The 13,691-nt window shown below is 40.6% G+C and overlaps 1 long non-coding RNA gene across 1 annotated transcript in view; it reads left to right on the top strand.

The window, feature by feature from the left end:
* Nucleotides 1-6,019: 6,019 nt before the first annotated feature.
* Nucleotides 6,020-13,691, top strand: part of LOC109300976 — a 15,830-nt gene continuing 8,158 nt past the window's right edge. The window contains exons 1-2 of the long non-coding RNA XR_002098378.1: nucleotides 6,020-6,030; nucleotides 12,003-12,012. This is a non-coding gene — a long non-coding RNA (uncharacterized LOC109300976). The remainder of the gene's footprint in view (nucleotides 6,031-12,002; nucleotides 12,013-13,691) is intronic.

Genomic DNA, 13,691 nt, shown 5'->3' with positions numbered 1-13,691 from the left:
GTGCATATCTATATGTGCGTGCCCTTAATGGATCTTAAAAATGATGATTTTAGGCAAAAGCAGGTATCAAATTTAGGCATGGATAGCTACAGTGCATTAATGCACATGTAAATGCATTAAGGAGCATTAACACTGTGTATAGACTGACTTGGGACTAACTTTAGTTCTGTGACAGTCTGCACATATGACACTGATGTACTTTAATGCATGGATGTGTAGATACAAACCTAAATCACCTTAATGTGCATAAGCTATTGTGCATTAAATTTAGAAACGCCTAAATGCATGTGTAGACATGCCTTACATGACCATGATTAGTTTGGGGCTTCTCACATGCAGAAAGTTATTCTTGTGCTAGGGTTAAAGAACTTGGGCCTGTGTCATTTTTTCCTCATCAACTGTTAGACTCAATTTGCCTTTCCTTTGGAGCTTTTCAGAAATCCAAACATTATTTTAGTTACAAAACACAGAATTTTGCAGAAAAATTAGTTTAGCTTATATTCCCATTTTTGAAATATCAAAAAAGAGATTTGCATCTTTCATTTGCCTATGGAAATAACATTAATTGAATTTTCTTTCTATATTGTTAAAATAATATAGGTTTACTGTTAAAATATGCTAAGTAAATGAATCCTATTGTTTTTAAAGTAGGACGTTCCAGAGTCACAGGAATAGTAACTGATATTGTGTCATCCCCTGACCTAATAAGGAGGCACTGTGCATTTGATTGCTATTTTCCATATGTTACTCCCCCAATGTACTTCAACTCTGACTTGGAGGAACTATTCATAGGAATATAGAGGAAAATTGGTTCTCCATGCCTCTATTTCCTGGTCTCTGATTGAGATTGTTAGTATCTGTAATGTAGTAGCCTGAAACCAGTAATTTATACTAGAATAAATTAGACCAGGTTTATGAGTAGGCTTACAGTAGCAGGTCAGTGAATAACTGTCAGATGATAAAGTATTTTTATCATTACTTATCTGAGGTAGAATTAAACCACTTGCACATAGCAGAAGCAAACATTTCTTTCATATCTGATCCCTGAGTGAAGGTGTTTGGAAAAGTGCTGTATTTTTTAAACTAAAACAATAACATACATATTTCACTATGAATAAAGAAATAGGCAAAAAGAATCAATATTTTGCTGGTTGGAGAGTGTATAGCTTTGCACGCTTGTGAAAAATTACACCAACATTTGCAAAACGACGGAACATGTGATTTCCCATTTACATTTTGAAGAACATAAGCAGCCCAGCCACAAAGGAACTCCTGGAAGCAGCCGCTGAGTCACATACTAGATGGAAACATTTTCCTGTATGTGAGTAGATTTCTTGGGCAATATTTCATAAATTTTATCATAAGGTCCAAGGTTTATTGAAGAAGATAAATCATGTCTGTACTTGGAATTGATTCATTTTACTGAATAGGTATTTATATATAAAAGATGTCTAGTCCCGTGGGAACTGTGATAGAAGCAACATCCTCTGAACCATACGGGATTTCTCATCCGTTTAAAGCCATAGGCACTATATACATATATTTTTTTTTGATAGAATACAGACTTTCTGTTGAGCTTGTTCCTGAACTTGATCTTATAAAGCAATGAGTAGTGAGAAAAGGTTTTGAACAGCTGAGCACCATTGTTCAGCAGCAATTAGCAAAGCCTCAGCAGCTGTGCAGAGTTTGGTGGGTATACAACCTCTTCTCATACATATCAGACCAGACTTGCTGTCTCTTGTGTATTTGGGCAGATTTGGAAAGACATAGCAGCCCACTTATAAGCATGATTCTATCCATTTTAATTAGGTATATGGTAGCCATGATGCTGCATAAGATACAGGCCTTTAAGGCCCATGTACACATTACAGGTATTGCACAATTAACTAAGTAATTGCACAATCATTTTAAGACCAGCTACAAGTGAAAATGACTTAGCACATGATAAAAAGCTCCTACAAACTATAAAGTTAGACTTTGACTATATGTATTAATTTTATAGACGGTTGGTATCCAGCTTATTTTGCACATGTAGCAGGGTCTTCCCTGAGGCTGGGAGCCCTATCAGCTGACAGGGCTCCCAGCTGCATGGGTGTACCATGCCCAGTGTGAAACCCCCAGGCCCTAGGGATCAAAGCAGCTGTGACTCCCAGAATTCAGGAGTTTCACACTCCCCTGAGCCCTGGGAATTATGGTTGCCTCGATCTCCACCACCCAAGGGATTTCACTCAGGTGGCTTCCAGATCCAGAAACCTACTTCTTGCTGGTGCAGGGGCAGCCCACAATCAAGCTCCCCCTGCACCAGCAATAAGGCATGATGGGATCAAATGTGCAATCCCACAATCACAGCTCCTGCCATGCACATGTGGCATGGCAGGAGACATGATTGTGTGAATCGTGCATTAGAGCCCATCACACCTTTATCTGCATGTGCAGAGGAAGCCTAAGTATAATAGATGTATTATCCTTAAGTCTTTGAAGGTGGGATGCACCAACAAGTAGATATTTGGGTGAGAGTTCAATTCTGAAGCAGAGTTCAAAACCGAGATGGAAGCAAGCATAGCCAGAGCCTGGTAATGGTAGAACAACCCAATTTAATCACTATGGAAACCTATCCTTTTGGCAGCCAGATTGTACATGTGGATTTTCCGGTGCAATTTTTTTTTTTTTTTTTTGCTTTACAAATACTTTATATTATAATAAAAGTTCCCAAACCCTTGGGATGTGCCACATTTGACTTTCGGAAGTAGAGTCATGACAGTCAGTATTTCTGACTGAGCAACCCCTGTACTCATGTGCCTAAGGCGCAAAATATGTGAAAACTAAGGGAGTGTATGACAGAAGGCTTCTTCTTTTTAATCCATGCCATAAATTGCATTACTATCTTATTGCTATACAAGCTACATTAGTGTTATTCTACTGGGGGGTGTGGAGAGAAAGGGAGGGAGGGAGGGACTGGGAATAAAAATATGCAATATCCAGTATACATGCTAGGTATGATTTTCTATACTATAGCTTTCAAGTTCCAGATTCAGAATTCCTTGTTTCTTCTACAGTTGTCAATGGCTTGATTAAGATATATCTGTACATACACACACACACACACACACACACACACACATATATATACACATACACACATGTGTGTGTATATACACACATATTACATGAATATATATATGGCTTCATTAATATATATAAAAGAATATATATTTGCTAGGCATATGCACACTTATCTGTAAGTAGTCATTAGTGAAGGTATTTACCTTGCTATATTTGCAAATGAACCGACAAAAAGGCACACACATGGGATATACTTTTGTGCAGGTTTCTTTCATATGAACCTGTCTTCTAATTTCACAGACAAAATGGCCTTAAGTATGTATAACAACAGGAGGTGGCAGAAATTGTGCAAAGATAAGAAAAAGGAAGAAATACACTTATAGACCAAATATTTGAATATATTTCAGAGCTTTGATTAAGGATTTAGAATAGTTTTAATATTTTTTTCCACTTAAGTCACCTTTTATGGATTCAACTCAAATACTAGTGAGGATACCTATATGCAGCTGACAGGAAGTGTGACTTTGTGGTTAAGGCACTGACTTAAACTCCAAAGATCTTAGTTCAGTTAGCATCTCTTCTTACACTTTGTGTGGTCCTGGGTAAATCACATAATCTTTCTGTTCCTTATAAGCTAATAATTCACTTTTGAATCTTGAGATTGCAAGCTGGCTGAGACAATGGGTAATAGTGTCAGAAGTGAAGCTGAAATTAATTGGTTTGTAAAAGGCTTTGCTAAAGTCACATCCAAAATAGGACTTAAGCCTCTGAAGTGGGTTGTAAGCAAATGTAGGCACCTAAATCTGAAACTGCAATCCTAAAAAATCCCTGTTCAGTGATCACTTAACCCTGGAAGAGCCTGAATTCCAAGAACACCTTAACTTTTTACTCTAATTTCTGCAAACTTGTACATTTGCACTTATGCACATATCCAGAATGATCTCAAGTCATGACAGCATTACAATGCAACACCTAGTGTAGCCTGAGATCAATCAGGATGCAGAAGTAGATGCCTCTCTGTCAGTGTGCACTCACCATATACAGATGGGGCTTCTCAAAAAATGCAGTTGTAGATGTCACTTTGTTTCCCAATGGTGGTTCTTGAGGTGGCAGCAGTGGTGGTGGTGGTGGCAGCAGAGGCAGTGGCGGCAGCAGCAGGAGGAGCAGCAGCAGTGCCCACTTCTAAGTAATAGCCTAGTGGTCAAACACCTGAATCAGGAAGTGGTAAACACACATTGAATTCCTTCTTCAGTCCAGGGAGACTCAAACTCACCTCTCCAACATCCCATAAGTAGGGACCTACCTAAATTGTGGTTTTGTGGATTTCTGGGAAACTGCAAAAAACAGAATTGCCCGTGATCACTGCAATCCCAGCAAATTCAGCATTGGCTGTCATTTCCCAAGAAATGAACTCCCTCCCCACCACCCCGCCAAAGAAGTAGTAACCTAGACTGAGTGAAAACACCCTTCTCACCAATCAGCAGTGAGTAGCAGGGTCACTGGGGCTCCTCTGCCAATCAGCAGCAAGGGGTGGGGCCACTACAAAATGCCCACACAATCAGTCCTGCATGCCACGAACAGCCTGCAAAAAATGCTTTGTCTCACCGTGACTTAGGTAGGTCCTTACCCACAAGACTGCTAGAACCATAATTATCCTGGGTGGGACCACACTCTCCACTCTTCCTGTGGAAGCTATGCCACTGTGTACCAAACTCAGTGGCCAAAGAGAAAGAATGAGCAGGAAATGATTCTGTAGTCCAGTGGTTAGGGCATCTATGAGAAAGAGAGACGAGCCCTTGGTTTGGGTACCTGCTCCCAAAACTGTTACTGTGTTTTAACATTAAAGAGTAAAAGTAAAAAGTACATATTTGCGTGCACTTATATGTATTACATTACACATGCACACACAATATTATATTACACAGTAAATTCACTATTTTTTCTTTTCTTAACACAACCTAAAATACTTTGGGCAAGGCAAATGTACAGAAACTCCTTGAAGATATATATTTAAAGAGAAAAAATAGGGAAAAAATGTATAAGAAAAACACCTTTATGCCTTGATCTTATGTTCCTTTTCCCCTCCCTTTCTCGCAGTCCAAAGTCTCACAGATTCCAGCAACTGTTTTGGATAAACAAGGAACATCCCTATATTAGCATTAAAGTTAAATTAAATCTTTTGAGTCATTTACATCATGCTGTTTTCCCTTTATGCATCATTATGTCAGCAGTGGCTTCCTAAAATGCTTTCCCTTAGGAAACAGACAGACTGAGATAGCTAGAATGATGAAATCAATTCTAACTGCTCCTAGGTTATTTTTTTTTTTAATAGAAAACTTCTTTTAAGTGACAAGTAGAACATAAAATGAGGTATTTACCTTTCCCAATTTATATTGTGTGTTCAAATATGGCAACTATGCATAATACTCAAGGCCAATTTTCAATATTGCTGTCTTTAATATGTGTTCAGTAGCCACTGTCTTTTTAAAATCAAGGACTTATATTTCTTCATGTTCAAAGCCCATCTTAAACATTTCAAAAAGTCTACATATATGATAGCATCAAGCTGACTAGCAGGTGACTTCCATGAGAGCATAAGAATATAACAATTGCTATCTACTGGGTCAGACCATAGGTCCATCTTGCCCGGTGTCCTGTGCCACACAGTGGGAGAGACTGGATAATGAAAGGGAGAGTGAACTGAGTATGACCAAGGTTGTTTCCACTGTTCCTTTCTCACTTGCAACCTCCAGCACTTAAAGTCTACGAAGTTCTGATTCAGAAGCTGTATCCCTGAATCCTAATTTCCATTTTATTTGGCACACATTCTCTCTCATTCTGTAGAATGCAGACAATGAAATAAATCTTCTCCCTTCAACATATGGCAATTTAAAAGTCAGTTCTTCTCCTCTATTATCCCTTTGAGACCTACTCTACACCTGAAACTAAAATAATGTGTGCTTACAAGTACAGAACACACACCATGTAGCCTATATTTCCACTGCAAATCCATTTTGTATAGAACTGAAGGGTGGTTTTCACAGGAAAAAGTATGCCTTCGCAATGTATTCAAAGTTGCACTTAATCAGGTATCTTAGACTTCTCACTTATCTTGAACTTCTCACTTGTCTCCCAGATGATGACCAGACTCACTCTTCCCTTTGTACAGTGCTCACTTTTTAGGAAAAAGTAGTAGATCTTTATAATAATACATAGCGCGTGACAGACTGGAAGGGAAGTAGAAAGCATTCAAAAAGATTAGCTAAGCCTCCACCTCCTACAATAGCATTTTGAGATGATTGAAGATTTGCTTTTCATAGCTGAGAAATCTGTGATTTTAGAAGAATGAAGCTCTAGGTTTCTTTTGCCAAATGAAAACTGCTTAACTGAAAAGTTGGGTGGGGAAGGTGTATCCCTTTCAGTTCATTCCTGACTGTTATTTATTATTGAAAATGATAGTTATACCATTTTTAATAACAAATAACAGTCAGAAACCAACTGCTGTGTGTGTGCAGGAATATCACTCTATTTAAAAATAACAGGTAACTGTTGGCTTGACAAACTGTGCTTCATATAACTTCAACTTACAAAAACACCTGCAATTTTGTTAGCGCTATCTTGAACCCAGAATTATTAATTTCATGTCTAGATAATAGCGGGGACAGGATTACTCCGTGATTACAAAATGGACACGGGTATCTTTAATTAAATGGGGCATTTATTTGGGCTATAACCATTTATTTGGTTTCAGGCTGATGTAACATAGTATGTTATTATTTGCTTACAGACACCTTCATATCCCCTACGTTACTCTCAATGCACATGCACGACAGGGAAAGTGAGAAAGTATATTCCCTTGTGCAAATAAATGAATCAGATTTATTAACATTATGATTCTGTAATGATGCATAAGCAACTGTTTCTTTTTACATACAGTACCCCACACGGGTATTTTCAGGGTTTTAGAAAACAACTATTTGCCCTGGAACTGATTGCAGGCTAAAGATCTGCAGTATTTCATCTTACAGTTTGACTTTAGGTTTGAGACCTTACACAGTCCTCCTAGTTTTAACATAGTATTACATTCTAAGGCCAAATAACCTGAACACTGTAAGCTATGGGGTGAGGGACAAGACATGTTGGAACAATCTTAACTATAGTATCATGAACAGTGCTGCTATAATATTATTGCTGTAGGTTAATGTGATCCTCTACACAATCTTTTTTTTTTTGTTCCACAGTAGTCTATTTTCAAGAAGTAAAATGGTTTCATTTAAATTGCTAATCCTATCACATATATAGTTTTATTCTTTTGGATCAGGATGACTGACAGTGGTATATTAGAGTTAACAAACCTTACCCGGTTTTAAATACATTTCTGGTATTGAAAGCTAACAGAGCTGAAAGCTGAATGGGTAAAGGCTTTGCTCTGGTATTCATTCCTTTATTGGAGGCCTGAAAGGACCATACGGAGGGAACCTGATAGAAATTTCATGTCGTTGCTAAATAGAACTCAGTCCAAGGTAGAAAAATAAAAGGTTAGTTCTGCTGTCCTTTATATCATTTCATTAGCAGTGGCCAATGCTTTCAAAACTAGGGCCAGGGGCTGTTCAAACTGTGATTCAATTGGACCCTGAGTTTAATGGAGTATGGTCCTCAAAGAATCACTGAAGCAAACCTTTTGAAAGATTCTGTGTTTTCTGAGCACAGCCCCTTTACCGTAGGGTGCTGGCAAAATCCGAAGTAAAAGTTGAAGGGAAATGTGCAGCAAGCCCTAGGCCACACTGCTCCTCTTCTACTCAGTCACCTACAAAACCATGTTGAAGGCTGATATGGAAGATAACCCTCACACATTTCTATATGTACTGATTTTCTTTGGGTCTTTGCCCATCCTGTTCACCCTAGCTATATTTTTCATGCGCAATTCGATTGACAGATAAAATCTGATAACTGACTTTTGCAGGGAATGGGGTTGGTGTGTGCCAGCTGGTACATGGCTGTGTCCCGCTATGAAATGTTAAAACAGGGTATGCAGCCGAAACCCTGGATTAGTCACTCAATTAACTATTATATTTAAGAAGGATGCTAAGGTAGCCCAAGGCAGAGATAGTGAAGTTCTGGCTGAGTGAGTTGGCAGCATTGCTTTTGTCTTAATTTTCTTTAGAGAAAACAAAAAGGCTTAAGGGAAAATTTGAACATGTTTATTTTTTTGTGGTAAGGGGATATAGAAATGAACTTTGCATATACATGTTCCATAAGCAAATTATTACACAGCTCAAAGGTATATTGAGGGGCACTGTAAGAACTGATGGAGGGAAATTTGTGTAGTGCCTGCCTGAAGCTATGTTTGGAAGAAAGCCAGTATTATTCAACCTCACATTCAAAGCACACTCAAAGCTTTGAAAAAAGTATTAACTAGAAAAATCATAAACAAACTCTATGTTCTATGGGATTGAAAGCCTGAAATTCCTGTGTTTTTATTCCACTTCTGGTATTGGCTTCCTGTGTAGCTCTAACAAGTCACACCACTGCTGACTGCCCCAGCATTTAAAATATGGGGATAATATTTCCCCACATCCACCAGGTTTGAGCATTCTGATTATTATTATATTTTTTAATTGCAGTAACCTGAGAGCCAAACCCTGGTCTCTTGCAAAGGATTAGAGAGGAAAAAAATGGAGAGGCAAAATCCTCCTTTAGTACCAACCTAGGGCAGCCATTACCTCTTAAATTTAATTCATCTTCCCTCCACTCACTGGGAGGTTTTATCCAGAGGACTTAGATGTAGCTATTAGATGTTTAATAGGCTCATGCTTATTCAGCTATTCACAAATCCACCCTTAAGCTTCCTTCATATCCTATACCATCTAATACTCTGTACCATGCCATGGTTGAAAAATCCTTCTGAATCGTTTTTCTATTACTTGTCCTCCTTGGTACAATGAAACCGTGTTGATTACATTGCCCTTGCATTTATGGAAGAGAGGTAAGTTTTACTGTCAAAATATTTTAGTGAAGCAGCACTTCTGGTATAGGATTTTCTGAATCTGTCTAAAACATATTTACTTTTTCAGAAGACTTCATTCTTTTACAAACAATTCACCTGAAGAAATTCATGATAAAATAAATCATGGGGCATCCCAGGTCATCAACACAGATAGGATTCAATATATTTTTCTTCTGTAAAGATGGTTAATGTGCCTTTACAGTTAACCTTTTACTCCATAATTGTGTTCGACTTAAAGTGCTCTAAAATTAATGTCATCCATGCATTCTTGAGGTTGGAGCAGTTGTAACATTGAAGAATGAGACAAATAGAACACTTCATAGCCATCAGATGCCTGAATTTATTTGAACTTTATAATTCATTCAATTTTTTTTTAGGGTCAATGTTTAACAAATGCAAGGTTCTAAACATGGAAGAAGTCCCATAACTGAATCTAACAAGAGAGCTCATCCTGAGAAAGACCCTAATTTCATTAATGGCACTGACTTCTACATTGATTTAACTAATGGAAGGATTGCTCCTTACAATAAGATTGTTACACCGAGTCTAGCTTCCAATTTATTATGGAGATTCTACCCTTCAATTTTTTCAGCCTACTTGGTTCCATTTATAGAAGTCTTTATTTACCACCCCCCAACACACAATCATATTCTACTTACATTTTCTCATTCATCAACTCACATTATTTATATTCCTTTTTTATACTTTAAATAATTTCCTTGTTTTGTTTCATGGTTAGAGTCTTCAGATAAATGTAGACTGGAGTGCCTTACCTATTGATCAATATATGTTCTTTTTAATCATTTTGTTCATTAGAGGTCTATGATATTTAGACAAGCCCTGGGAGAGAGACCAGGCAGACCAGAAACTAGATTGCTGTTCTGTAAATCGCAACTTTACCGATGATGTGCAAGCAGAAATAAGGAGTGAATGCCTTATGAATCACCATCTGGTTCAGAGTTCTTCCTTGCTTTGATAGAGAAAGGACTCTGTCTGACCTATTCAAGGTGTGGTTGTATCAGAGCTATAGATGTAATCTTCCTTGCATTAAGCTGGTAATTATGTCATCATTCTACATGTTGCAAAACAAAAAAAATAAATGCATTAACTTAGTGCTAGAGTTGGGCTTATAATACTTCTTTTTTGTTCAACAGCAGAATCCCATCCCCTGCACACAAAAAAAGAAAAAAAGAGGAATAGTTTGGCTGAAATTTTAAGACTGAAATTTCAAAGCCTCCCAAACACATTCTACATGTAATAGAAACCATCTTCTTTCTTCCTGAAAAGTTCCAAATAAATAAAATTTTTTTGCCATGAAACTATGAAAATGGAATACTTTTCAGCAAGTCAGATGTTTCACACAACTCCAGATGCCATAAATATAATTATTCAGGTAGTTCCATAAAACATGATGAATTGAAGTAATCTCATAATAGGAACAGAAGAACTGCTATAATGAGATTGTCAATAATAGGCAATGCACCCAAATCTGTTTCTGCATTTATCCTCAACTCACAAAAGCAGATTTATTTTAGAGTACAAACTGAAAAGCTCATTTTGAAGAAACCATGTTCAATTTTTTTGGCACCATGGAAAATTGAAATGTTATTTTCTGCCAATATTCCATAGCTATAAATACTTAGAGAAACACAGATACATCAACAAGCCCATTCAAGTACTGAACAAAAGGTACTGCATTTTGAGCCAACTATCAGCCATCCTGTTGGGGACTAGCTATACATCCTGTGCCCATCACCTGTCAAACAACCTGGACTAGGCCACCAACTTCTACGTGGCTGATGAAGATGACGCCACCCAGGATGCAATGGACACAGGCACTACCACTGGCACCACCTCCAGACCAACGAGCACTGGTTTTGGATCTATGTCACCAGCAGCAGCTGGTGAGAGCAGGTTGTACTAGACACATAGGACAACAAACAGTGGGTCCAGACCTTCCACATGCACCAAACCATCTTCATGGACACTGTCACCCAGCTTCCCACCCCCCACCCCCACATTGTGTGCCAGTACATCAGCAGGTGGCTACCCTTCACTCTGAAGAACTGAGTAGCCACTGCCATCTTGAAGCTGGCCAACCTCAGCAGTCTCCATTACATCACCAACCAGTTCAGTGTGGGCAAGTTCACAGCCAGAGAGACTGTTCAGGAGGTTTATTTGGGCATCCAGAATGTCCTGGCCAACTGCTTCATCTGCCTCATCAATCCACAGAAAATCATTGCCACCTTATACCACATAGGTTTCCCCAACTGCATGGGGCCATGAAGACCACTCACTTCCCCATCCTCTGCCTTGTCCCAAGGCACCTGGGCATTCATCAACCACATGGATCTGGTGACCACCTTGGTGAAAAGCTAATAAAGACCTTTAGGCTGTTGGAGAATCATTGCATAACTACCTCCCTCCTTACCCTCCCCTCTCCCTCTTTCTCCCCAGGGGCTTTGCATTTCCCTGGTGCCTGGGTCCCCATCATGGCTCTGTGGAGTATGGTAGAGCCATACCATCCTCAGAAGCAAGGCATCTTCACTCAGTGCCTTCATCTTCAATCAGAACACAGGAGGAAGGCTAGGCATGAGTGCTGTGGTAGCGTCTGCTGCACTGGAAGTCAGGGGGATTAGGGTACACTTTATATATTTGGAAGGGAACAACAAAGAGATGTTGTGAGAGTGGGAGTGGAATATCTGTGGCAGCTTCATTGGAAATAGTGTCCTGGGGCTGCGTATTTGGCTGTGGTCCACAAGGTTGAGGACTGAGGAGGGTAGGGAGGGCTCCCACGAGGTGGAGGTCCTGGTCCTAGGTTGCGATGGCCATAGCATCAGAGCTTTTCCCCTGGTCCTAGGCACCATGATCTGTGCATTTGACCTTGCCCAAAGAAGCTCAACTCCACCTGCAGGTACACATCTGTTCCTAGATCCTGTTATGTTCCAGGGACCAGCACCAATGGGCCAGAGTTCTCAGGAACTACCACCACCAGCAGACCTTGTACCTTGTGGTCCCCAGGGACCTTCTCCTGGGCACCTGGTTATCCTGTCATCCCAGGGTCTTCCTGTACCTCCACCTGCAGTGGGGTCTTCTAGCAAGTCCTTCCTCCTTCTATTCTCTGGTAGTACCATACATGGGTTGGATGGCCTCTCCATGATGAGGAAACAGGACAGCTCCTTGTAAAAGGGCATGTTCTATTTTCTGCTCCCAGACTTTTTATTGGCGTCATGCACTTGCTTGTACTGGAATTGCCCTCATTTCATCTTGGCCCACCACTACACCTAGGCCTTGTTGTAGCCCTGTACTTGTACCTGTTGGGTAATGTGCTTGAATACATACCTGGTGTAGTGCTCTTGGTGGAGCTGGTATGGGTTTCCTGTTCATCCCAGATGGTCATGAGATTCCACAAATCATCATGGCTCCGGTTGTGTGACTGGGGTTGGTTACTGGAGGAGGATGGGATGAGGTCTTCCGTGATCTGTAGTGGTGCCCATGGGGCCCTGGCATGCACATGTAGATGAGGGTCCAGCTGCAAGATGGATGGATGGAATGGTGTGTAGGGAAAGGCCCCAGTATATGGCTCTTCCTCAATCCAGCTATGTGTGGCCCCTGCTCCAGATTGACTGGGAGGTGGCCTAGCCAGTGGAAACCTACAACCTTGAACTTTCCAGGGGTGTCCAGCAGACACCCATGATGCTGGCAACACTACACTCCCCAGCCCATAAATTTCCAGTGTCCTCTACCTGCAACACTGAGACAGTTGGCCACATGCAACCTGCTCCTGACATTTCCAGGGGCATCAACCTTCTTGCCCTGGCTTGGGTGCTCTCCCAGCCCTAGTAGTCTGGGACCCTGTATCTGCAGGCCAAGAAAGCCTTGCTGCACTCTAGGTGCACATGGTCCAGGTACCTTCACACAGTATCTGAGCCACAGACATCACCGGGTTGCCTCTGTGCAAGCCCAGTCCTGATGTTCTTCCACCTACCACCCCAACCCACAAAAACTGAGCTGCCCAAAATGGCTCTTTCTTGAGGGGGGCAGGACCAATGACTATGCTGCTGTCCAGGTTGTAGGATGCCTTCTCTGGCCTCTGAGATGTGGTGTTTGTGTGCCAGGATTGGAGTCCATGAGGCTGTGCCCAAGCACTTGGGTCAGTGTTGAGTTCTGCATGCTCATCATGGGATACTTCATGATAGAATGTTGGGGGTGCAGGGATATGACTTAGGAACTCATGCAGTGGACACAGATAGCATGCTTCCCCCCACTTCCTGCCTGTGGCTGACAGGTGGCTAGAGGTTGGAGGCAGGTCTGGGAAGAGGGGCTGTTCTTCCTTGGTGCTGGAACAGCCCAGGTATGGGGTCTGCTAGAGAAGGACCATCCATGGGGATGCCAATTAACTAATTAATCCAGAGGGTCATTAATCCTCTATGACCCACAGGTAGTCAGGTTCAGGGCATTAAAGTAAGTTAATTTCCCTGAGCATTGATCTACTGCCTGACCCCACTCAGAGTTAGGAAGAGTAGCTACACACTACAACACAGGTAGGTTGAGCAATATAAGCTGTATTACACAAAAAAACCCATGCAACAACTATGCAACGCAATATTCCTGTAACACC

This window comes from Gavialis gangeticus, unplaced genomic scaffold (genome assembly GCF_001723915.1).
Source record: "Gavialis gangeticus isolate Ggan-Ray unplaced genomic scaffold, GavGan_comp1, whole genome shotgun sequence".
Taxonomy (NCBI): Eukaryota; Metazoa; Chordata; order Crocodylia; family Gavialidae; genus Gavialis; species Gavialis gangeticus.
The sequence above is the reverse complement of the archived record's forward strand: the minus strand, read 5'-3'. Positions and strand labels throughout refer to the sequence as shown.